Consider the following 23690-nt stretch of genomic DNA (forward strand, 5'->3'; position numbering starts at 1 on the left):
CATTTTTTGAGAGGTGCACATCAGCGACGCTGACGGCCACGGCGAAGGGCTATGCGTCAGCGCCGTAGCATACGCTGGCATTTGACGCAGAAGTATAAATCAGCCTTTAGTCACACACAAATGGATGTCTGCTTCTTGGAGACATGCTTCTGACTCCTACTGAACTATAATGGGCAACATTACGACTGTGATGACGAAACACAGATATGGTTGAGCTTTCTGAAGAATTTATGGTCTCATCTTGTGGCGTGCGTCGTTTTTTATTTATTTAGATGTATTTGGTCTGTATTGCTTTCATATTTCAGTAAACTCACAGCAGAGTTTATATGGAAGGGGACATCTTTACAGAGATCTCTCCAACATGAACTCATTCTGAAAACGTAGCCCTATATACTTTTCTGAAGATCGTAAATTATGCAGCTAGAATGACAAGGCGGTATGACGTCATTACTTTTTGGGCTAACCACTTACCTCTGTTTGGACGGCTTTCCCGCCTTTACCAGTTTGTCCAGTTAGCTTGCCATGTTTGTCGGCGGACATGAGATGCAGAGAGGAGTTGACCACGATGATGGGGTTTGAGTCTGGCGAAGAACGGTTCCAGAAAGCAGGTAAAACAAAAACAGAATTCAAAAAATAAAATAAACAAGTAAATAACAGAGTGAGAATGTGGTAAAATCTGAAAATGTGGTAAAAATCATATGAGGGTTTTGCATTTTCTGGATTGCTGTCGGTTGATTTAGGGAAGTGGGTGGGTCAATTGGTGCTATTGAAAACACTATTGGTTGGGTTTAGGGAAAGAGGAGGGTGGGTCAGTCGATCGGTCAGTCAGTCAGTCATTCAGTCGACAGCAACCTCTGGTGGATTTACGTGAAAACAGCAGGTGTAAATGGAACTTGCGAGAGAAATTTGAGATCTGAAAAAGCCTATACATCAGCCTCTGGTGGGTTTGCAAAAACAAAAACTGCAAAAAAAAAAAAAAAAAAAAAAAAAAAACTCCTGGGATGTATTTTGCGATCTCCAGAAATGTATATTACGGTACATTTTCAGAATAAGCCTGGGTTGGGTCTCTCTCTGTCCACTTGTTGCAATTCAGGGCTCAGATGTTCTTATTCAAATGAACCAACATGCGCAAAAGGAGCTAACAGCACAATCACACCAGATTATTTTTAATCAGATTATTTTTAAATTAAACAATATAACAGTCGTCCATTTAATGGAAGTGCCACATTCCAAAATAAGTAGTAATATTTGCTACTACATGTGAATAAACTACTTTTGATTTAAATCTTTTTCCAGTTACCTAATTCACAGGTGTGTAATTCTTCAATTAAAAGTAATCCATTTTTCAAATGAACTTACTGCTTTAATGATAAATGTAATTAATATAAATGGTTAATAAACTTGTTTTGTGAAAATACAACAATAAACATTACATTACCAAATGTTTTGGGACTTCCCTCTAAATCAGGGATTCTCAACACTAGTGGGCCTCAACGATCCTGCTGGTAGGCCGAGAGATAACTTACATTTTACTTTATTATTAGACTATAATTATTGTAGTTCTTGATTAAATATGTTTTATATAAAATTGATTGGTATAATGGCATTTCCCATTTTCTGTTATTGATTACTGTGGACTCGGCAAAAAGAGCCTCACAGTAAACTACAAACTTAACCATGGCTGCACTTCCAACCGCTGCAAGTCAACTAGGACTACATGCTCAGCTGTACTAAACAAACCGTCATGCAAACGTAAAGGTAACGATGATTAGAGTTATAACCATTTCGCGCATGCCTCATGTCTGTGACTTGTATGAGTCGCACATCTCCGTTGATTTACCAACTATGTATGCTCTCTTTGTGCGAACATTTTAGAATTTCTGCATTGTTGTCCAAATTAGTGTTTTATAACTCAAGTGTGTGTGTTTTGTAACAGACGCGGACCCAAACAGGAGGATCTAGCTAGACTAGGTGGTCAGATCGAAGTGTACAGACTTGGGGTGTTTTTATTTTATTTTACTTTTTTGTTTTGTTTATTTTATAGAATACGATCAACAGAGTTGAGTCAGTCCAATTCAAAAGCAGCAGCTTTTTTGTCATCTTTGTCCTGTACAGGTTTATTTATCAAAGAAAAGGCCCCAAAACTAATATATATATATATATATATATATATATATATATATATATATATATATATATATATATATATATATATATATATATATATATATATATATATATAAATTAGTTTTTGGGCCTATATATATACAGTTGAAGCCAGAATTATTATTTAATTCTGTTATTCTTATCCTTTTTATATATTTCCCAAATTATGTTTAACAGAGCAAGGAAATTTCCACAGTATGTCTGATAATATTTTTTCCTCTGGAGAAAGTCTTATTTGTTTTATTTCGGCAAGAATAAAAGCAGTTTTTAATTTTTTAAAAAACATTTTAAAGGTCAAAATAATTAGCCCCTTAAAGCTATATTTGTTTTCAATAGTCTACAGTACAAACCATCATTATACCAGAACTTGCCTAATTACCCTAACTTGCCTAGTTAACCTAATTAACCTAGTTAAGCCTTTAAATGTCACTTTAAGCTGTATAGAAGTGTCTTGAAAAATATCTAGTCAAATATTATTTACTGTCATCATGGCAAAGATAAAATAAATCTGTTATTAGAAATGAGTTATAAAAACTTCAAGTAAATCTTGAGATATTTGTATGCATGTATGCATTCACTCATATTAGAAATGTTCCCGGAAGTTTATATTGAATTTGTCTGCATATGTCTCAGGTGTGGTTTTTTAGGCTGACTGTCAATAACACACACGCAGTCCATTCTAACTATTCTACATTTTCCTCATGAACAGTAGAAAGCAGACAGAAAGAGAAATGGTGTGGCAGACTAGCAACACTGTGAGATCTGAATCTCTCTTTAGCTCAGAGTCTCGAAGTCAACTGTGACCTGTGCTGAGTCTCAGAGCCAGAGAATGTGAAGAGCCTGCCAATGACAAGTGTGTATTCCTCATTGTGGAATAATTCAGATGGAATGAAGAAATTCAACAATACTTTGTGCTGACATTTATCACGGTGTAGTGGGTACACCACGATTGCTTCACAGCAAGAAGGTTGCAGGTTTGAGCCCCGGCTGGGTCAGTTGCCATTTCTGTGTGGAGTTTGCATGTTCTCCCCGTGTTTGCGTGGATTTCCTCTAGGTGCTTCGGTTTCCTTTGTAGTCAAATTTGTTTTCTTCTGGAATTCCAGTTTCCCACAAAGCATGTCCACTAACACCCAAACAAAACTGGATGTACGGAAAGTGAAAAGGGACACAAGTGTTGGCAATGCTTTCATGTCTGGCAATGTCAAAGTCACGTAATAAAATTAATCTAACACTCCCATTACGTATTTTACGTGGTTCTTGTTTGTATTCTTAGCTTTTTTCTAATGTCTGAGTTTATGCACCCTAGTTTAATATTGCATTTAGGCCTTCAGTTATATTAGTCCTTTTCATTTTTAAGTTCGGAAAAAAAAAATGTTGTTTTAGAATCACGTTGCTTTACTTACACCCAGTTGTGTTTGGGTGCGTCTGCATACGCTGTTAGCAGACATGCTTCATAGAGAGGGAACTGGAATAACAGAAGGGAACAGAATCTACTACTACACCCCCAAAGTCCAAAAACATGCGCTATAGACCAATTACCATGTTTGTTCAACATTCAGGATGTGCGCGCAGGGAGGTGGCAGAAAAAAAACCGCGAGCACTAGCATTTACAGCAAGGGAATGGCATCCGATTCGGTATAGAGTTTGTTGTTGTCTTAAAAATAAGATATATTAATTACATATTATATATATATATATATATATATATATATATATATATATATATATATATATATATATATATATATATATATATATATATGTATATATATATGTATTATTTACATAATGCTTTCAGTGTATCATAAAAGTTCGTCACCCAGTGATAAGCACAGTGATTTGGCAAAATTAACGTTAAAGTGAGCGGCGTTCATCTGACAGGTCCATTTGCGATATTACCAGATTCAACACTATGTAGTGCTAAAAACTGAGGTTCTGCCTAGCCAAAGACAAGGAAAGAGAACGGGCTTCACAAGGTCTGGGTAATTAATCATCAACAAGAAAAACGACTGCATTCTGACAGCGAACTACACCTGTATGCCAGGGTATGTGTGCTTACACATAGAGGTTAAGTTGATTTTATATTCGCACAGTCAGACTTTCTCCTTAATAATATAATTTCATAAAAGTCACTGTACTTTTGGCGATTCTGTGTGGGTTTTGCATGTTCTCCCTGTGTTCGCGTGGGTTTCCTCTTGGTGCTCTGGTTTCCCCTACAGTCCAAAGACAAAATTCATAAGAATTATATAATAAAATTAATAAGATTATTTGAAAAAAATCTATTATGACATACTGTGACCATAATTATGACACAAAAAAAAATGATTATTTCAAAAATTATGTTTATAACTACATCAAATTTCAAAATAAACTTCTGTGAGAAGGACCGAGAAGATTTTTATTATTTTTTTGTGATAATATTATCATAATTGCAATTTATTCTAAGCCATAATTGTTATATACTGCATAATATTTATGACCATCAAAACTCAAAAATATTAAGTTGAAAGTGAGAAAAAGTATGTAAAGCATGGCTGGCATTATGAGAAAACTTTGTCAGAACACAAATCTTACATAATATTATATGTTTTTTTTGTAGATTATGCTTACCAAATGTTCACAATTATGACATAAAATTATTTATAATGATTATATAAGAGTTTTACTTACGATTAAAAGTCATAACAGTCATGCAAAAGTAAATTATAATAATAATCAAAACTGAAAATTAGTCTGATATGCCATATCTATGACATATGTCATATTCACCTCATGTACACTGTAAAAAAAATCTTGCTGCCTTTAATTTCTTTGTTGAATCAAATGAAATTTCCAAGTTAATTCTGCTTACAATCAAACTGACTAAAATATTAAGTTAAACTTTGTATATCTATTTAAAATAATATAAAAATAAGTTAAAGTAACATAAAAATATTTGTTGTCATGACTGTCATGTTTTTTTTAGTGTACGAGTGAGAAACTTTTTTATACAAAGTTTATTTTCTTGTTTTTTTTTCTTTGATTTATTTGTTAGTTCATTCATTAATTTGCCCTAAATGAACTACAGAATTTTAAAAATCATGTGATATAATGCTTAATTTTATTTTATTTAAACAAGTTCACATTACTGTTGATTGCAATATCATTCAGGTGCATCTCTGATCCTGTACTGTACCTCGACTGCAAAGACAGGAAGTTGGCAAACAGGAAACAGACAAGGACAAAAGTAGTCACTGACATCTGTTTTTAGAGTACACGGTTGGGAAATGAAACGTGATGATATCTCACGCAGATGCAAAATTAGATCAGGCCTGCTGCTTCCTTGAATACATGCTATAAATGCTGTTCCTGACAAAACTTTCCAAATTTAGAATCCCAAAATGAGATTAAGGGGAAACCCAGGTTAGGTTAACTCAAATATGAGTAAGTAAATAAATCACCTCACTTAGATAACACAGGTACAAAACTCTTCACTTGTCTAGGCACCAACTGTCTGGATGACTAAACACTATATTCCTCACACACTGCTAAATAAAGCCACTTATATAGAGTTCAGTGATTTGTCATTATGTTTTTGTCTTATCTCAAAATGCAATTTCTTTGATACCTTCACATTTGAAAAAAAAAGTCCATGTAAACCAGTTTCTTACAGTATGTTGATGTGCTTTCCAACTGAAACTGAATATTCAGTAGAGGGCGGGGCTTTATTTTGCACATAAATATCCTCATAGCAAACTAATGTTTAAAGGGGGCGTGGTTAAGAATATTTTGGCTGAAACTGTCAAACTAACGTCGACAGAGAAAAACACCATTCCAAAAGAGGAAGCTAATGGACTGACTTTGATTGAAGACTACCAAAACAAACTTGTCACAGTGGATTAAACCGCCACTGTAAAACTTTTATTCAAAATTTACTGAAAGTTAATTTTACTCATTTAAAAAGAGTTTTGAACTAAGTGTTGAAGGTAATGAGTTAATTAAATACCTTATACTTCAATTTAAATTGAGTAAGTTGACAGTACTCATATAGATTAGTTTAACTCAAATGGTTTGTTGTAATCGGTTTGCTCAAATGGTTTGAGTTGCCTTTACTTATTGGGTTTTACAATAAATAAAAATTGCTTTGTTACTCAAACGGATTAACTTCACATTACTTATTAGAATTAGTTTTTGAACTTAATTGGTTTGTTGCAAATGGTTTCCTCAAATGGGTTGAGTAACCTTATATTTTTGGGTCTTACAATGTATACACAAATTTATTGCTCATCTAAAGAATAATAATGTGTGCTATCAAAATAAACATTGTACATTTTGATTTCACACAGACTTTAAAACTCTTAGCTCAACATGTCACAATATAAATAGGTGCAAATTATGGTCATAAAAAGGTCATATTAATGACAGTCAAAAGTTAGATCAGTTATGTTAATAATGTACAAGGCACAATCACAGAAAAAGCCATAATGATGAAAAAACCAACGAAGGTTCATTCTGAAAACATACCTCTATATACATTTCATTATACATTACAGTGCACAAATACGTCCCAAGAGTAGGCATGAGACGATTTTCAAGGTACATCGTGGTTTGGAAAACTAAAGATTTTAAAACTGCCAAAATTTCCTGTAATACCGTTCCTAATGTGTACGATTTTTTTTTTTATTGTTTTTAGGACAGCAAAAATTTGTGTTTTTAAAACATAAAGACAGCAGAAGTCAATGATTCATTTGAATTATTTAGCCTGGCATGTTTACTGCTCTAACTTTATTTTAAATGTTTCTCAAAATAAAATATACTGTGTTCAAAGATTAAAAAAAAAAAAAAAAGTTTTAGTTTTTACCCGAGTTATAGTTTTATGCGTGTCATTTAAAAAGAATATATTTTAGAGTGGAAATAACAATACCGTGAAAGCATGATATTTTTATCCAGGGTTATCATACCGTCAGAATCTTGCCTCTCCAGGAGCTACTTTTTTTTTTTTTTTTTTCATGTACTGTAATTTTTTGAGATTACAAATTTCTCTCGCAAGAGCTATTCGCGCCTGTTGTTCTCACATAAATTCACCAGAGGTCACTGTCAACTGACTGTTTGACTGACCGATCGACTGACCCACCCTTCTCCCTCCCTAAACCCAACCAATAGTGTTTTTAAAAAGCACCGATTGACACGCCCAACAACTTCCCTAAACCCAGTCGACAACTTTAAAAAGCAATAAAGAAAAAGAAAAACCCGCGCCAGATTTTTACCACATTTTCAGATTTTACCACATTTATTTACTTTATTTTTTTAATTTTGATTTTGTCTCACCCGCTTTCTGAAACCATTCTTCGCTGGACTTGAACCCCGTCGTTGTGGTCAACTCCTCTCTGCCTCCCAAGTCCGCCGACGTACACGGCGAGCTAACTGGACAAACTGGTAGCAGTGGGATAGCCGCCCATACTGAGGTAAGCGGTCAGCTGTAAGCGAGAAAAGGAATGGCATCATAATGTCCTGTAGCGTTGGTTTTAAGACTAAATGCAGCCATACATAGATCTGGCTACATAATTCGAGATCTCTAGAAATGTATATAGGGCTAAGTTTTCAGAATGAGACTACTGTTGTTTTCAATAATGATTCTGACTTTGTCATCTGATAATTTCAACACACACTAAATCATAGTTAAGATAACTGTGTATATTTAATTACAATTAAGACTTAGTATAAAACACAATTATGAAATGCTTTGATTATTATTATGATTATATGCTATAAAAGTCATAGAACGTCATAATTAAAAACAGTTTTCTAAAGTGAGATATGTCAGTTAGGTCAATTATGGCATCATCAAACATGGTATGAGCCATTCAAAAAAAAAAAAAAAAAGCTAAACTCACAACTCAGAATTCTGAGTTTCATTCTTTCATTCATTTTCTTTTCAGCCTATTTTCAGTCCATTTATTAATCTGGGATTGCCACAGTTGAATGAACCACCAACTTAACCAGCATATGTTTTACGCAGTGGATACCCTTCTAGCTGCAACCCATTACTGGGAAACTCCCATACACTCATTCGCACACATACACTCCGGACAATTTAGCTTGCCCAATTCAACTATAACGCATGTCTTTGGACTTGTGGGGGAAACAGGAGCAGCCGGAGAAAACCCACGTAAACATGGGGAGAACATGCAAACTCCACAAGGAAATGCAAACTGGCCCAGCTGAGGCTCAAACCAGTGACCTTCTTGCTGTGAGGCAACATTGCTACCCACTGCGCCACCCAATTCTAAGTTTGTTAAAATTATACTTTCACGTTTTACCCTTTTTGCAAGACTGTTATGACACGTTTAAATGCCATCATAATCATAACTCCTTGAAAGTTTTTAGTGTTTTGATTTTTTTTAAAAGCATGTCCATTTATATGTATTTATGTACATATTACATCATCTTTGCATCAAATAAAAAGTAAAAAAAAAACTAATTAGCGCTTGTGTGAGGTGTATGAAATGCAGCATCTATGGACAGTAAAGTCAATGTCGTTCTCTCTTCTGGCTGCTGTTATCAGTCTCACACAATTATGAATTTTATTTAATTTTTTTAAAAGTCTTGATAACACCATCATGGGGTTTTTCTTTTATTACTTCAGCAAATAAGATTGAAAAAAATAAAAGAAAAGTAGTTGTCCCACTCTCCCATTCACTGCGCGGTTTATCTAACTATGAGGACTTCCTCTGCTGAGAAACATGTAAATCTATAAAGGGACTATTAAAAAATACAGAGTAGTTATCAAAACTCTCGCCTCACCATGATGAGGGAGCTCTGGCTTTACGCTGATGACAAACAGCCGCTCTAATGAGAACACTGACTGTTTCTTTTACAGTTGACCTCTATCTGTTAATCATTAAAATAACTTCCAGATTTTCCAGGAATTATTCTTCAGCTTCCCTGAAGGACAGCTGTGAAAATTTACACTCAATGAGACACACCTCTAAACCCCCTTACCAACAGTGACGTGTGGTCAAGGGGAAATTTAGAAGGACTGCTTTCATTTACACAGACTAGACATCATGTTAAAATACAAAACTTGGCCCGGGGACTTAGACAATGGTACTAAATGTGTTGGATCAATTTTTTTGTCATGATGTTATACACTACCTGACAAAAGTCTTGTCGCATATCCAAGTTTTAGGAACAACAAATTATAACTGGACTTTTAGTTGATTATTTGGTATAAGAAGTGGCTTATATGAAAGGAAAAGGCCTCTAGATTATGCTTTATTTACCAAAATGAAATCTGATCTTGCCTTGATTTTTAATTATTGAATTAGGACAGTAAGGTCTGACTTTGCTTAGGAAAAAGTCTTGTCACTTAACAGAAATAATGCACAGTATAGAATATAAAGTTATGCTGCAATGGAAAAAGAAATAATATTGTGTTTGACTCAGCTTGGATGACTGCATTCATACATCTCTGCAATGACTAAAATAACTTAATAAATAAAGCCACCTTTTATTTTATTTTGTTATAAATAAAACCCATTTTCCCTGCAATTGAGTCATTGCTACTTTTCCCCACCCACAGGACGTGACAACTGTAGTTTACACATAGACAATTTTTGAAATCATGTTCAAAAGTGTAAACTTTAAATCCCATTCTTTTCATTTAAATTAACTAATAAAACAAACTTGCTGGAAACACTTTCTACAGTTTAAGTAACAATTCACACCATTTACTTCTGGCTTATACCTTCCTATTATTAAGATATTAGCTGATTATTAGCAGTAATAAAGCACAATCCTATTTTACAACTGAAAAAATTGTTGCATGCAGAACTGTTGCAAACAATTTATTTGTGTTGAATTTAAACAAACAAATTAAGTTTAATAATGTTCAACTTAATTTGTTTGTTTAAATTCAACACAAATAAATTGTTTACAATCCCTCAACGTTAAAAAATTGAGTAAATCCAAGGAATCAACTTTGAATAATTTTTTTAGTGTAATCCTATCCTAAAGACTGATTTCGAATGGCTGCCATTTTTAAAAGCGAAATCGAGGCTGCGGTGGGAAGAAACCAGGAAGTATGGTTGAGAGCTACATAGGAACATTGTGTACCTGGCTGTATAACTTATCACCGAAGATAAAGTGACACAAATTTATAATATCTCCGCCTTCCGAGTGACCCAAAGGTATGTTCTGAATGAATGGTTAAAATAAAAAGGGATTTCAGAGTTCATTTTCAGCTACATTAAGGGAAATGGCACTAGTTAGGTAACGTTTTCTTACCCAAACACACATTTTAGATTTTTATCAAACACGAGTTAATGAACTAATTCTTTCACTATATTAGACTTGTCACGATACTGATCTAAAAGAAAAACCACCAATTTCCCGCTAACATTTAAGGCACTGTTGATGGCTTTCTTAAAACAGTGCTGATTTGCCATTGTGTTCACGTGCTCAACAGAAATGACTGTGATTGGCCGAGAAGGTCATCAGTACACCCTCCGCTGTTTACCGAGTACAAACACAGAAGAGTGATCTGCTTGATGACTCGACTAATCTTCACGGCTGCTTCGTGCTTCAGTTTCCCTGTATCTGTGTTTGCACTGGGTGAAGAGCGGTAAACTGAGTGCAAACACAGATACACGGAGACTGAAGTGCGAAGATCAGTCGAGTCATCCGTGCTCAGCAGCGCTTCAATGTTATCGGGAAATAGACGTTTTTAAATCTTCAGTACCGGGACAACACTATTACAGACAATATATGGATGTGCTACAGAGGACTGCAGTGTTTTATCGCTCACCGGGTTACATATACTGAGGCAGGAAAGCGTCCACAGTGTTTAAATTCCCTGAATTATATTAAAGTGATGTTTACACCATTTCTGCATTTTGAAATCTCTGCAGCAGCAGGAAGTTTGTAGTCCACAGTATGTTACTGCAATGGTTACAGTGCTGGCCCGATACTTCCGGGTTTCTTCCCACAGCAGCCTTGCTTTGGTTCTTTAAAATGGCGGCCATGTGAAATAAGCATATATATAAACCCAATTACCTTGCTAACTATTAATAAGCAGCTAATTAGTAGTTTATTGAGCTAAAAATCTTACTCAATGGTTTGTTAATAGTGTGAATTATAGATTAAAATTACGTATGATTAAATTGTTTTCTGTTCAGTAAAGGAAAAGTGTACAAAGTCACGTCATTCAAACAACCAGGTCAACTATATATGTGTGTGTGAGTCAATAAAATAACGTATATAAGATTTTAGAAGAAAAGCAAGCTTATTTTAAAGCGTATCATAAAAATAAAGGTTCTTACATGGCCTTGATGATTAGACCGAAATATTCTTTAGGGAATTAAAAATGGTTCTTCTATGGCATAACTGCAAACAAACAAAAAAAATATCCTCATTTAAAAATGTCTTTATAGATAGTACAGTATGTGTAATCTACAACACCTTAAGAACCAGGTCAGACTGACAGGAAAAACTTGCCACCAAAAACTGCGTCAGCACCCAAACAATTTCACAGTATTAAACTGCAACACTACCGACAGCACTGAAATGAGATTAAACGCCTTAATATAGTTGTGGGTTGTTATTATGAGTAAATCTTTTCCGGTGCTTTCAGTTTTATTGACTTCTCTGAGGGCTCATCCTCCCACACACACACTTTCACAGAGCTGAGATGAGCTTAGTGCATGAAACAGCCTGTGTCTGATGCGTTCAGCTATTATTGTCTGGAAATGGAAGCGTTTTTGGGATCATTTATACATGAGCTCACATTCATGACACATTTATTTTTGCTATCATTTTTAGGGCTTATACTCAATACATCTGGGTTTTGTGATATATATATATATATATATATATATATATATATATATATATATATATATATATATATATATATATATATATATATATGTCACATGCATTTCTTGTGTGTGTGTTTGTTTTATTTAAATTGGCCACTCTTAGAGGCAATTACGTTAAATTTCAAAGTACAATGACAATGTACACAAAGTATCTTTGAGCCATGCAATGGCAACTGTATGGGACAGGATCATCTGCATGTCTAGCAGGTATATAAGGTTTTCATACCATGCAGTTGGCCAGTCAAACATTAAAGCGCAATTTTCAGCGATCGGCGGTTTTCCCAATGTAGGCGTAGCAATTGACTGCACACACATCGCTATAAAAGCGCCATCTGAAGACGAATTTGCATCATACCTGCCAACATTTGTCTTTGAAATTAAGGGAGACCGGGGGAGTGATTGGAGTGGTTGGCGAACAGAAGACAGAAGAAGGGGTGGGGGTTGACTCGCGAACTGAAGTTGGGGTGGTGTTGGGCTGGGAGGCTGGTTTTGAAATACAGGAGACTCCCGGGAAAAACGTGTATGATTAGCATAAGTGAATTGGAAACATTTCCATTCAATAAATCTGCAAATAACATGTGATGCTCAAATGCGCTTTACAAATATTGTAGCAAGGTGGCCTTGGTCAACCCAAAAATAATTCAACCTTGATAAGAACGAGGGGGTGCTGCTTTACCGCCCTAACAAATTGTTCCTCTAATACCCCTGTGTTGTCTCCTACAGACACGGATACTACTCCAGACAGTAAAGTGTCGCCCACAATTGAGGCATTTCTCCTCAAAGGATGTTAGTTCAGCGTCCCCTGTTCCACCTGCCTGTTCGGCCCACACTTTGATGGTGCGCCGCTGTTCTCCTCTTAACCTGCACCTTTACATTAGACCATTTCTTTTTAAAATCATTCACAGTGCAATGTTCATCGTTTTTCTCTGGTCTACCTCTGATAGGAGCACCTCCAATTCCTGTTTGGGTGAAGTTTCTCTCCTTGCTTGCTTTTGCCATTTCTCTTTCGTCTGGTTTTGTCACAATGAAGTCATTACCATATTTAATAAGGGAGGGAGGCAGGGAGTGGTTTTGCGCTCATGCATGTGCTCTCAGTTTCATGTTAATTTTGATGTAAGAGAATATGCGTGGAATTCTGCATATGCAGTGTTTCATACATCTGAATTTTTACTGCGTATGCACATTTACAGCTTTGTCCGTACGCAATGTTCTAGTATTAATTCAATGGAAGTCTCTGTACACGAGGCTCCTGAATATTACAGAGGCTTTATGAGATCACCTGGACAGAAAAATAAAAATATGACGCTCTAAACCTGAAGAACTCTGGAAAGTGCTGAAAGAAGCTTGAATCTACACAGCACATTATTTCATTGGAACAGGTAACACTAGTCATGTTCAATCCATCTATTTTGTATGTGCATTTTGGAATATTGCATAAAAAAGCTTAATGGAAATGCCAAGATGGCCATACTTTTTTTTTTTTTTTTTTTTTTTTTACATTTTAAATGTTTACATTTAAATTGGATGAGCTTTTATCTGATATAAAAAAATGTGTAAACTACAATGGAAACACATTTACCACATATATTCCATATTGCATCAAAAAAGATTTTGTTTAACAGACCGTGTCTGTTATTGGACTGCATTCATAGACAAACCACAGCTCAACCACATTGAAAAATGTTGTTTTTGTCATTCTGAAATCTCTTAGTCAAAGTCTGTCATCAAAAAAAGTGTTTCGTAATTATTAACTCCCTGAAATGTCTTGAGCTGCAGTTTTCTTTGACTCATTAGATGGAAACTGCCTTATTTACAAACGTTTTATTTAATATTTCAGTTTTGAGCACACATCTAATTAGAAACTATGGATAAAAACATAGAAAGTCATTCAGAGTGGCTTAAAATCCCCCATTCTGATGCTCTGTTTAAACTTGAACCATCTCAACCACATCAACTTGCCTAAACGCAGTGATTTCCTGCTACATGATTGGCTGATATTTGGCCAGTGAGTGTAATACCAGTGCTAAAATCCCTTCACATCTTTTCTCACAGCCCAAAGGAGGCAGGAACTTATCAGTTAACAACAGTGACACAAGGAAGAGCTGTCTGGATGTCCTGTCTTCTATAAAAATGACTAATGATCTTTTTTTTTTTGTGCAAGTGATTGCCTGTTCTCCACCTATTTCTCCGCCACATTTCCTTAAAAAAAAGACTCCAGATTCTGCTGATGTTTTTCCAGATGGACTGAAGGTTGACATTTTGCATAAATCACTGTAATTAGGCTGGAATGTTCCTAGGCATTTGCCACGGATGAAGAGCAGGGCGAGAGATGGAAACAATCTCATGATGCACACTTGGCTTGCATGCTGGGGCCAACCAATCCATCATATAAAAATGATTGATGAATTTCTGGTGACTTGAAGACGGTCACTTGACCCAACTGAGAAACACAGCACGTTCATATACTCTCTGACGGAGTTCTAAAAACAAATATGAAGTTTGTAAATAATCCACATATACAGTAAGACTCACACAAAAGCCATATATGATATCAAAACACAATTTGCTCAGGTTTCCTAATGCACACACCCCTTGTAAGATCCATGCACACTGCTGCCTCTGCAAACAGGGCCCCTAAAGACCACTTACCCTTAAGACTTCAAAGATCCTCTGGGCCTCTGGCAGGGTTCAAACCTGTGTTTAATGTGGACGTTTCCCTTCTCTGACTAACCCTCCCCTTCCTCTCCAACATAAATCACCTGGCAGGTTCCCATCCATCACAGCAGGTCTGTCCACATATGTCTGACCAACAATCTGCTCTGCACTTATAACGCATTTTGCAACTTTAATGTACAGTACTGTGCTTAAGTTTTAGGCCAACATCAAATCTGTTGTTTATCTGATGGTACTATGGATATATGTGAACACATAAACCAGTCATAACTCAGTGTTTTTACTTAAAAACATTTTCAAACATTTTGGTTTAATTGTTGTAGACCTGAAAGACAATGATCGTGAGAGGCTGTTAGTACTGGCTTAAGCGGCATATCTACTAGTGCTGTTAGCAATATTGTCTGAACTGATGGAATTGTGACTATTGAAAAGTACAGATTTAGCCCGTTCCTTCTGGAAAGGACTTCAGGGGTAATAGCTTTCGTTTTCAGCATGATAATGGTCTGCTAATTGCAGTAAAATCCTATTTGGTGAAAGAAAACAGCTGATGAAACACAGAAAGTCGTGAAATGGCCTCCACAGAGTCCTGAACTGAATATTATGGAGGCTGTATTAGATCACCTAGAAAGAAAAAGAAAGATATGACGCTTTAAACGTAAATGAAAAGTGTTAAAAGAAATCCTGAAATTACACCACACATTAATTCAGAAAATGTCTGGACAATTAGAACAAAACAGTTCAAGCTGTGTTTGGTGCCAAGTGAAGTCATGTGTGAAAATGAAAATGAAAACTATTACCCCTGAAGTCCTTTCCAGAAGGAATGGGCTAAATCTTTACTTTTTAATAGTCACAATTCTATGAGTGGGTCATTATTGGCATTAACCAGCTGCGTTAACATGAGACTCTTATCGCGCGTTAAAAAAATTATTGCCGTTAATCTATTCTCAAAGTTGGTTCGGGGGCTGTGTCTGTTTTAGGCAATCTATGATGACTTTCACCTTGATAGAAATGTAATATCCACCCTCCCACCCTGTCTTTGTGATTTGTTTTCTTTGTCTGTTCGTTACTGCACCCGTAGACAGCGCTAAAGTCCCGCATCTTCACGTAATAACACTGTCTTGACTATTGCGGTTGAATGACATTTGTCCTGGGAACACTGTAACAATGTGGTGGCGCTATTGACGCATGCTCAAGGTCCCTATGCGACATCTAGTGTATATATCTATGCCTTCCTTCCCTCTATCCTTTCTTCCTTTCTTCCTTCCTTCCTTCCTTTCTTCCTTTTTTCCTTCCTTCCTTCTGTTCTTCCTTCCTTCCTTCCTTCCAAATTATTTATTTGTTTATTTATTTATTTATTTGATTATGTATTTATTTACTTAGTTATTTGCCTATTTATTTACTTGTGTATTTATTTATTCAATTGATTATTTAATTTGTTTGTTTGCTTGTTTGTTTGTGTATTTATTTATATATTTATTTATTTGTTTGTTTTTTAGTTTGTTTGTTGGCTGTGGCATAGAAATGGGCTTTCACAAAACTCCAATATTAAATAAATAAACAAAAATATAAAAATAAATATAAGTAAATAAATTATATATATGATTGTTGTGTGAGTGTGTGTGTGTGTGTGTATATATATTTATATATATATATAAAACATAAAATAACAAATAGCAAACAAACAAATAAACAAATAAACAAATAAATATATAAAAAATAAATACAAATAAATAAATAAAATAAAAAGAAACAAACAAATAAATAAATATAAATAAATATAAATAAAAAAGTATACATAACTATAAATAAATAAATAAATAAATAAATAAATAAATAAATAAATAAATAAATAAATCTGTTTTAATAAAGTGTAAAGCACTTTGATGGATTGCACTGTGTATATAATGTAACCATAATGACACTGCCCTCTGTAAAACTCGATCTGTCAACAACTGAAGCAGCTCCGTTCACAGCTGTGAGTCTGCTGTCAGTCAAGCGTCTCCTCGGGACGCAGAAAGAGAGAGATTGAGCAGATTGATCACGCTATCATCTCTATCTGTATCTCTATTCATCAATGTCTCTGCTCCTCCAGGGCTGGATCTCAGGCGCAGAGGAGAGGGATTATCAGAGTCTCTCTCTCCGTGTCTCTGGGGTTGAGCTGCCGAGCCTCTGCCAGTGTAAATAAGCTACTCTTGATTTGCTGGTATTTACAGCCTCTGGACAGCAGGCAAAAAAAATCCCCCACGGCAGCATGAGCTCCAGTCAAACAGCTCAGATCTGGCCCAAACGTCTGTATGCATCACAGCAAGAATCTGGATTCAGATCAAATGAAGAGGGAGATGGACAGATACTGTAGGTGAACTCACAGTGTATGAGAATATCCTGACTCAGCTTTCCAGAAGCCAAACAGCCTAAAAAGCTACAATCCAAAGATATGATCAAGCATGGGTCTATATAACCCATCAATGGGAAACATCCATGCACACATATACATTACAGACAATTTAGCTTAACCAATTCACCTATAGCGCACATCTTTTGGCTGTGGGGAAAACCCACGCCAATAAGGGGAGAACATGCAAACTCAACACAAAAATGTGTTGACCTAGTGGAGGCTTAAACCAGCAACCTTCTTGCTGTGAGGCAACAGCGATACCCACAGCGCTGGCCACTGAAATCAAATAAGAAACAAATAAAAAAGGAACCAAATCAAAAAAATTCAAAATCAATCAAATATATACTAACTAAAATCAAATAGGAATCAAACAAACAAACAAAAAAAGAATCAAATCAAAAGAATCAAAATCAAATACAAATCAAATCAGATTAATAATCAAATAAAAATTAAATGAAACAAAAATGAAACACAAGAAACTAAACCTCTAACTTCTATCTGGAGGTCAAGCACTTGAACTGGCACTACAGCGACCACAGTTAATTCACAGCAGCTCAAGCCAAACCCACTGACACACTTCAGGATTTCCCGCATCAGACAAACAGTCCACTTCTCCACCGCCATCATCGATCCTCCATTAATCTCCTGTCTTTCTGTTCACACTTTCTCTCAGTAAAACTCTCTTTCTCCTCCCACAATCCCTCTGTGCGCTGGCTGTCTGTCGGAGGCCTCCTGTTGGTATGTGTGAAATGTGAATTAGCAGACCAACTCCACCAGTCCTGCTGAGCTCAAAGAAAAACCCAGACGCCTCTGTCTCACACTCTCTCTCGCTCTATTACATATAATGTCGATCTCCCACCTGCCGAGGACTCCATATTTCACCTATTTAACTGAGCATCCTCGACCTTAGAATAACACTCTGCTGGTTTCTATTATCTCTTATTGTTTCTGTTAACCTGTGTTCTGACCTGCCAGTTGCTGGACAAAATCCCCTGCTGAAGCCGGACACTGTCATATGCTTATGGGTTCACTTTCATGCCAAGCTCTGGGTCTATTAAACCTCTTTATTTTGTGCTGTGCTTCAGTTTTGTCTTTGCTTTTTTTTCCAGTCACTTTTAATTTGCATTAGTACATACATACAAATCACATTACTGCAATTGCATCTCTAAATGCAGTATTGTATAATCATATTGAGTTTTAGATTAATGAAATGCAAGTCTATTTTATTGCACTTGAATTGGGCCTTTATACAATACCCTTAAGAAGCTTGGGGTAAGTAATATTAATTTTTCTTTAGATTTATTGTCAAACTTTAAGTTGACCGAAAGGTATGCAAAAAAAAAAAAAAAAAAAAAGTTATGACAGGAATAAACTACAGATAAATTAATATTTTTTTACAGGTAAGTAAATGAAACAAATAAATAAAATCCAGGTAAAAAAAAATAATTAATTAATTTAATTAATTAATTAATTTCAGGTACATAAATAAAATATATAAATTCCAGGTAAATAAAGAAAAAACAAATAAATACAAATAATTAATTAATTAATTCCATGTAAATAAATATAAAAATAAGTTTCAGGTAAATAAATAAAATACATAAATTCCTGGTAAATAAAAAAACAAAAAATAAAAAAAAACAAATAAATACAATAAATAAATACAAATTTCAGGTATATAAATAAATAAATAAATAAATAAATAAATAAATAAATAAATAAATAAATAAATACATTTCAGGTAAATAACTAACTAACTAGATGAATAAATAAACAAACGAACAAACAAATAAAATAAATAAATCAATAAATAAATAAATAACAGATAAATTAATAAATAAAGTATAGACAAATAAATAAATTACAGATAAATAAATAAATAAATAACCGATACATAAATAAATAAAAAAATTAAAATTACAGATAAATAATTAAAGTACAGATAAATAAAAAAATAATAAAAAATAGATAGATAAATAACAGAAAAATAAATGACAGATAAATGAATAAATAAACAAAAACTTATAAATAAATAAATAAATAAACATAATAAATAAATAAACAGATAAATAAATAAAAGATAAATGAATGAATGAATGAATGAATGAATTAATCTGTTATTTATTTAAATTAATTAATTAATATTAATTATTAATTATTTATATTAATTATTAATCACAGATAAATAAATAAATAAATAAATAAATAAATAAATAAATAAATAAATAAATAAATAAATAAATAAATAAATAAATAAACAGGTAAACAAACAAACTTACAAATAAATAAATAAATAAATAATATTGCTAGGCTTTATTCAAAGGTTTGTGGTTGGTTTTAATATAGAAAATTTTATTTATTTATTTTGATATTTTTTTCAGAACAATAAAATTAGTATTAGTACTATTTTTAAACTTTTTAATCAAATGAACCCATATGTATTATATAAATTCTTATTATTACTAACTGTCAATTTGATCTCATTGACACATAACATTTTGGGCTTTTCCAACAAGATTGTATTAAAATGCATTAAAACCACCTGTAGGCCAAACTAAAATTTCCCTGCAGACCCTCTTAAAAACCAGACTTTTGTCTTTTGAATCAATTTACAAGAAAGACACACAACATATACAGAACAAAAGCAGCTCATAAAACAAAAGACAGACGCAAGCAGATGAGGAAATGGCTGACCGCTTGACCGTATATTACTCGCATTAAGAGCCACGGGCAAAACCTGCATTGACCTCCACAGCAGGACTCTTATCCACAACATCTGCTTTCAATATCCATCATCTTGTCCTTTCATTCACTCACTGGACATATGTGGACACAGGGGAGTCACTGTGGGCTCGGGACTGTTGCATAACAATTTGGTGTTGTAAAAGTCCCCTCCTTCAATTCACTCACATATTTTTTGGTCTTTTCTAAACCACAACAATCTTCACAAACAAGATCACCATAGAGACATTCTAAATACTAAAAACTACCAAAAAATTATGTAAAAATTATACATTACTCACAATTTATGTGCATCTGTAAGTAACCAGTGGGACAATATCAGATATGTGCACTAAAAACAAAAACAAAAAACAAAATTATATATACAGTTGAAGTAAGAGTTATTAGCCCCCATTGGATTTTTTTTTCTTTCTTTTTTAAATTTTTCCCAAATGATGTTTAACAGAGCAAGGAAATTTTCACAGTATGTCTGATAATATTTTTTTCATCTAGACAAAGCCTTCTTTGTTTTATTTTGGCTAGAATAAAAGCAGTTTTCAATTTTTTATGAACCATTTTAAGGAAAAAATTATTAGCCCCTTTAAGCTATTTTTTTTTCTCTCGATAGAACAAACCATCGTTATACAATAACTTGCTTAATTACCCTAACCTGCCTAGTTAACCTAACCTTTTTACACTTTAAATGTCACTTTAAGCTGTATAGAAGTGTCTATTAAATATCTAGTCAAATATTATTTACTGTCATCATGGCAAAGATTAAATAAATGAGTTATTAGAAATTAGTTATTAAAACTATTATTTTTAGAAATGTGTGGAAAAAATCTGCTCTCCGTTAAACAGAAATTGAGGGCAAAAATAAACAGGAGGGCGAATAATTCAAGGAGGCTAATAATTCTGACTTCAACTGTATGTATGTATGTATATATAAATAAATAAATAAATATATATATATATATATATATATATATATATATATATATATATATATATATATATATATATATATATATATATATATAATTTCTGTTTAGCTGAGAGATTTTTTTCAACACATTTCTAAACATAATAGTATTAATAACTAATTTCTATTAACTGATTTATTTTTATCTTTGCCATGATGACAGTAAAAAAAATATTTTACTAGATGCATGTAGCTAATAGTTTGCATTTTATTAAACACCAAGCACCACTTTATCAGCCAATAAATCTAATCTCTAAAGTTTTATTGAAGAAAACATTACCTACATTTTGATCGGCCTGAAAAAATAAATAAATATATTTTAGGAATCGGTGGGTGTCAAAAGAAAACTGAATTTTCTCTAAAGGTAAAAAGTAATGGTCAGGTGACCAGATTTTGGAGGTCACTTAGCTGAAGTACTGCACTGAACATCTGTGTGACACTCACTCCTACAGAAGATCATGTTTCACCTCTAACCTTTGACTTATTGCATTGAGGTGAAAGGTCAAACACATAAGGAGAGGATTAGGAAGAGGCCATCTTCAAGGATCTTAGAAACAAAGTATTTGACTTTTTATTTAAAAAAAATAATAATAAAAAAGCTAAACAAAAATACAGAAAATTGTCCACTTATACAAACTACTGACCATACACACAAAAATATGTTTTTGCTGTTTGTTCAAACTGTTTATTTAAAATGAATTGAATCAACCCAATTCTTATTTCTTCAATATTTAGTTAAAAAAAAAAACAAAGAAAAATAATTGACTTTGAAAATAATTATTGTCATGTATCAAAAATATGCACAGTAAACTGACCTGGCTAAAGATCTCTCAGATACACATAAATGGAGAGTTAATCTTAAATTAAAGCAATGTTGTTGAAAAAATGATAAACCATATAAACAAAAATAACAGTAAGCAAAAGAAAGCAGATGAAAAACATACTGTTTGTCATAATGAAAGGATGATCACATGGTTAAGGCCAATTAGTAATCTGTTTAAAGCGAAAGCAACCAGTGCTGCTTACAAAAAGACATATTAGGAGACTGTGGGTGCATTAGAATATTTTTTTGTCTGATCTATATTAAATATAACTGATCACAGTTGTGTTCAAGGCATGGTTGCTTCATGCAAGAAAACAAGAGCATGCATGCGCATGCGTCACGCACATCAGTTGTTAGTGCGAGTGATCATCCTCTCATTCAGTATTCACCTGCTTTATATTGCTCGTGCAAACGCAATTATTTTTGTTAGTCGTGCTGTTTCTCGATTCTAAGATCACATTTGCAAGCATATTGGGTGCCTTATAGTCGAACCCGGCTTTTAAGAAAGCCACAATTTTAAAATTATTTTCAACCAGCCAAAGTGGCTAGTGGGAGTGACAGTCTAACCCGCCAAAGGGGAAATCTACCCGCATTTGGTGGGTAGGCAGATGTTAATGTTAAGCCCTGGTTATTTTCACAATTCATTATACCATAACAGTCAAAAAAAGGACAAATGAGCTCATGTATGGGACAAATTCTGGACCTTTGTCAGTGAAAGATGGGTCTTTCAAACTACCCAAACACCCCCTGGCTACAGGCCTGAAGGTCAACAAACATGTAAACAAAGAAGTTGCTGTTGTTTTGGGGAGATTTGCCATCTGGATTAAGTTGGGATTTACTTCAGAAGACCAACACCATTAGAGGAGTCATTTATAAGTATATAAGATGATACAACGTAACACATAGGTTGGTTATTACTTCGATAGTAAGATTGCCAGAATGAAGCCTGATAAAATCTTTCAGAAGCAGCCATAAAGCAGTTTGTTATCTTGATCTGTTTTTAATCATGATTCCAATGTTTGGAAACATAATTTAAGAGACCATTGTTGTTAATTTCACTGACGCTTTCAAATATCAAAAGTAATCGTAAGCTTGGCCAGCCGTTTTGGAGAATTTGATGTGTCCCCATTCAAAGAGACTGGAGCTTGCATGCCCAAGATGGCCGCCAAGTCAGATGACTTGCCTTAAGGGGACTTTTTGGTAGATCAGTAAGTCACTTTTATTAAGCTGACATAATAAATATACTAAGATGCTCAGGCATTTACTCTATGATTCCTATAAGCTCACCTGCTCACTCAGCACTGCTTAAATTGGCTCAGAAAAAGCTTTTACATCACATATCTCGCCCACACTGGAAAGAGAGCACACATTTACTCAGCTGAGATTCTCTGGATGGCAGCAAAGGAAATTCAAGAAGGAGAACTCGGGGTTACGCTAACACTCCAAATCCAGAAAGACTTTGAGACGTAGACACAAAATGAAAGAGAGGAGCTTTAATATCGTGACTCCTGTAGCTGACAAGTGACAGCGATCAGAAATCTCACATTACTCATGAACACTCAGTCCTGCCACATCTGAGCAGATGGAATCAGCATCTCCTGTGTAGCAGCTACTCCTGCTCAAAGATTTATGACAGGCTCAGAAAAAGAAAAAAAAAACACCTCGAGATTTTCTGGAGTTTTAATCATGTCGCTGGCATTGCTAAATGTACTCAACTGTTTAACGTTTCTTTATTTAATGACATATCAAGAAGTACTTAGTGAGATGTTTAAAAGCAATTGAAGTTCACTGTGGTAATGTTCTGCCATTTAAAAAAAAAAAAGCTGTACTGTTTAATCCTGTTACGTGATAAGCACAATTAAAATTGCACATTCATCGCATTGGATTGTACATACCCACTGTACATTCATTCATTCTGTTTTCGGATTAGTCCCTTTATAAATCTGGGGTTGCCACAGCAAAATGAACCGCCAACTTATCCAGCACATGTTTTACGCAGCGGATGCCATTCTAGCTACACCACATCACGGGGAAACCCACTGTACATATACATTTGTCATTATGTTCATATCC

Source organism: Danio rerio, chromosome 20 (assembly GCF_052040795.2).
Source record: "Danio rerio strain M-AB ecotype USA chromosome 20, GRCz13ab, whole genome shotgun sequence".
Classification (NCBI taxonomy): Eukaryota; Metazoa; Chordata; class Actinopteri; order Cypriniformes; family Danionidae; genus Danio; species Danio rerio.